General features: G+C 55.2%; 1 pseudogene across 1 annotated transcript; it reads right to left on the minus strand.

The window, feature by feature from the left end:
• Positions 1–1,199: 1,199 nt before the first annotated feature.
• Positions 1,200–3,327, minus strand: LOC144675317 (syncollin pseudogene; annotated as a pseudogene). Its single transcript, XR_013574925.1, has one exon. The product of XR_013574925.1 is annotated as a syncollin pseudogene (transcript).
• Positions 3,328–4,345: the final 1,018 nt, after the last annotated feature.

Here is a 4,345-nt window from a genome sequence, read left to right on the forward strand (position 1 = left end):
TTTCTGAATTCTCTCCCCATTTAGAAAATATTCTATGCCTCTATTCTTCCGGCCAAAGTGCATTACCTCACACTTGCCCACGTTGTATTCCATCTGCCACTTCTTTGCCCATTCTCCTAACCTGTCTAAATCCTTCTGCATCCTCCCCACCTCCTCAATACTACCTGTCCCTCCACCTATCTTTGTATCATCTGCAAACTTAGCCAGGATGCCCTCAGTTCCTTCATCTAGATCATTAATGTATAAAGTGAAAAGTTGTGGTCCCAACACTGACCCCTGCGGAACTCCACTAGTCACCGGCTGCCATCCTGAGAAGGACCCTCTTATCCCCACTCTCTGCCTTCTGCCAGACAGCCAATCTTCTATCCATGCTAATACCTTGCCTCTAACACCATGGGCTCTTATCTTACTGAGCAGCCTCCTGTGCGGCACCTTGTCAAAGGCCTTCTGGAAGTCCAAGTAGATAACATCCATTGGCTCTCCTTTGTCTAACCTGCTCGTTACCTCCTCAAAGAATTCGAACAGATTTGTCAGGCATGACCTCCCCTTGATGAAACCATGCTGACTTTGCCCGATTTTACCATGCACTTCCAAGTATTCTGAAATCTCATCCTTAATAATGGACTCTAAAATCTTACCAACGACCGAGGTCAGGCTAATCGGCCTGTAATTTCCAGTCTTTTGCCTCACTCCCTTCTTAAACAGGGGGGGTTACATTAGCGATTTTCCAGTCCTCTGGGACCCTCCCTGACTCCAGTGAGGAGGGGGCTGAATGGGCCTCCTCCTGTTCCTGTGTAACAGGCTCGAGAGGGACTGAATGGCCTCCTGTTCCTGTGTAACAGGCTCGAGAGAGAGGAGGGGGCCGAATGGGGCCTCCTCCTGTTTGTCTTTTCCCTCAAAGGTTCAGGGCCGTCGGGTCAAGTGGGATTCAGGAGCCAGGTGCCCCCCCCCGCCACCACCCCCGAGCTAACTCCGAACGCAGCCTCAAATAGGCTGGGCTGGGGGCGGGGGCACAGCTGATAATCCGGAGCTGAGCCTCGGGAAAGGAGAGGGAGAGGGATCGCGGCGCCAGAGAGAGAGAGAGAGGGGTCTAAATCCGTCGGCGCGAGCTCCGAAACCTCGAACCCCAAGGGGCGGACGAGGCAACACTACGACACACACACACACACACACACACACACCAGGAGACGGAGCGGGATGAAGCAGGTGACGTTTAATTCAAAGTCTTTGCCAAGCTTACAGAGAGAGAGAGAGAGAGAGAGACGGGACCCGAGTCTTTCCAACGAACCATCTGAGGGAACGACATCATGTTGGCACCAGCGGAGATCGAGAGGTCGGCGCCCCAGGCAGGTACGAAAAGAGGCGAGCGATTGGTGATGGAGGCTGGCGAGGTTGTGGGGGGTCGGCGGCCCAGGCGGGGTACGAAAAGAGGCTGAGCGACGGCGATGGGAGGCTGGCGAGGCTGGGAGAGCCGGGCGCTCAGCTGCAGGTGCAGTAGTACGAGGAGATGGAGTTGTCCCAGTTGCCGAAGAGGCCCTTGCCCGACTCCACCAGGCGGTACTGGATGCCAGTGCGGAATGTGCGGCGGTTGCCCAGCTTGTTGCGCTTGTTCCAGACGGTGAGCTGGCAGCGGGGCCCCACCACCAGCGAGGAGACCCGGTCATTCCAGGCGCGCTCCATGGAGGGCACGTCGGCCGGGCTGATGATGTCGAAGTAGCCTCCGGCGCAGCAGCGGTCGTAGATCACGCTGCTCTCCTGGTAGAGGCGGGCGCACACCCTCACGCCGTCCACGTCTCGCAGGGTGCTGGGTTCAGGGCACTGGGCCAGCGCGCCCGACAGCAGCAGGGCCGACAGCAGCAGCGAGGCCGGGGATCCACCCATCCTTCCAGGTTCCGGGAGAGGCGACTGATGCACGGTCGGCAGCTCCCTCAGCTTGATATACCGGGGCCGGCGAGGCTTATCGCGCCCGCACGTCACCCGCGGAGTGATTAATGCCGCACGTCTCGAGCCGCTGGCGCTGGCTGGGGGACAGGCCACCCTCGCCAGACCTGCGCGCCCCACGGGAAAATGACTGGGACCAGCAGCTGCCCCGGCGCCAATGGACGCTGATAAGAAGCAGCTTTCAAGGCCACCACAGGACCGGCTGCAGCGACAGAGCTCAGCTCCCATAATCGATACAGAGTAGAGGGAGCTTTACTCTGTATCTAACCCCGTGCTGTACCTGTCCTGGGAGTGTTTGGTGGGGACAGTGTAGAGGGAGCTTTACTCTGTATCTAACCTCGTGCTGTACCTGTCCTGGGAGTGTTTGATGGGGACGGTGTAGGGGGAGCTTTACTCTGTATCTAACCCCGTGCTGTACCTGTCCTGGGAGTGTTTGATGGGGACGGTGTAGGGGGAGCTTTACTCTGTATCTAACCTCGTGCTGTACCTGTCCTGGGAGTGTTTGATGGGGACGGTGTAGGGGGAGCTTTACTCTGTATCTAACCCCGCTGTATCTTCCCGACTCCAATTATTGCAATGCTCCCCCACCCTCCACACTCCATAAACTTGATATCATCCAAAGTCCTCCTGCCGCCGCACCCCAACTCACGCCAAGGCCCCGTAAGCCAGTTAGCCCATCTGCAACGCTGACCTGCGCCGGCTGCAGGCCAAACAACTCCTCCGTTCAATGTCCAGCGGCATTACCGCTACGCCACCGTCCTGCCCGTAGTGTGTTATTAAGGGTGCCCACCATGGCATGACTCTTGTCAAGCCCAGGCTGAGTTTCTTGGGTGGGCTGCGCCCTGTGGGGCCAGTGACCCACGATGGCACAAGCTGAATTCCGTTATTCAGAACCTCGAGGGCCTCTCAGCCCACCCCACCCCCATTACTTTCATCTAGTTCACACCGATCGGGAACGGGGAGTACATCTTGCTAATTTTGGCTTTTGGCAGGCCCACTTAACGTTTCGCCTCTGCCCAGTCGATGGATCACCCAGCTATCTTGGCAGGTTGGAACGCAGCCGCTTCTGAACTTGGTGAGGAAGAACGCGGAGAGACGACTTAAAATGACGGGGACGACTGCAAAGCGGGGGGCAGGGGCAGAGGGACCCGGGGGTATATGTGCACAGATCACTGAAGGTGGCAGGACAGGTTGAGAGAGAGAGCGGTTAATAAAGCATCCAGTATCCTGGGCTTTATTAATAGGGGCGTAGAGTACAAGAGCAAGGAGGTTATGTTAAACCTGCATAAAACACTGGCTCAGCCCCAACTGGAGTATTGTGTCCCGTTCTGGGCACCGCACTTTAGGGAGGATGTGAAGACTTCAGAGAGAGAGAGAGAGAGAGAGAGAGAGTGGAAAAGATTCACAAGAATGGTTGCGATGTTGGTGTATCGACTCAGCCTGACTCGCGATCTGTTTGGCCTTCTCGAGGGACAAATCCTGTTTCGATTGCAAATGTACCGACAGCTCGTCATCGAGAGCCCACCATCAACGACTGAATTTGTGTTTTAAGGCTCCGTAACTGCAAGTACTTGCTCACCGATGCAGGTCGTTAAGGAGGGAATCGAGGGACTCCCCTGTCCTTTGGATGCTCCGATTGAATTTTTCTCTTTCGATCGCCAAATTCTTTTTGGGGGGGGGGGGGCTGTGGTATTTCTGCAAGGCGTCTCTCGCCTCGCTGTCCGATGCCCAGGTTTCCCCAGTGCTTTTCTGGGCGAGGGCATCATCGACTATGGTTCCCACAGCATATAAAAGTGTACAGCCCCGGTGGCTCTGAGGTTTTGGAACTCTCTGCGCAAGAGAAGTTCGATCATTGAGCAGGTTCAAGACGGAAATCGATAGATTTCTGCGTACAAATGACATCCAGAGGCCCCAGGCTAACGCTCTGGGGACACGGTTCCATCACAGCAAGCAGTGGCATTAAAGTTCAACTAGTGAAACTTGAAATTTTTTTTACAAAAGCTCATCTCAGCAATGGTGACCATGGCAACTATCATCGATCGCTGTAAAAAAAACCCATCTGGTTCATTAATGTCCCTTTAGGGATGGAAATCTGACCGTCCTTACCCAGTCTGGCCTACACGTGACTTCAGACCCCCACGTCGACGCAGCTGACTCTTAAACTGCCCTAGCAAGTCATTCAGTTCGAGGGGCAATTAGGAATGGGAAACAGATGCTGGCCTTGCCAGCGATGCCCACACCCCACGAAGGAATCAAAAAAAATTAGTATGGGCGTACCCACAGCATCTCGATTACAATCTCCTGAAGTCCTATGTCTGGCCGCTAACGACGTAGTCCTGTGAGAGTTGGATCGCCAAGACCATCCTCGATTGAGAGCATTTGAAATAAAAGGACTCAGGTGGGA

The sequence above is a fragment of the Cetorhinus maximus genome, unplaced genomic scaffold (assembly GCF_964194155.1).
Source record: "Cetorhinus maximus unplaced genomic scaffold, sCetMax3.hap1.1 HAP1_SCAFFOLD_945, whole genome shotgun sequence".
NCBI lineage: Eukaryota > Metazoa > Chordata > Chondrichthyes > Lamniformes > Cetorhinidae > Cetorhinus > Cetorhinus maximus.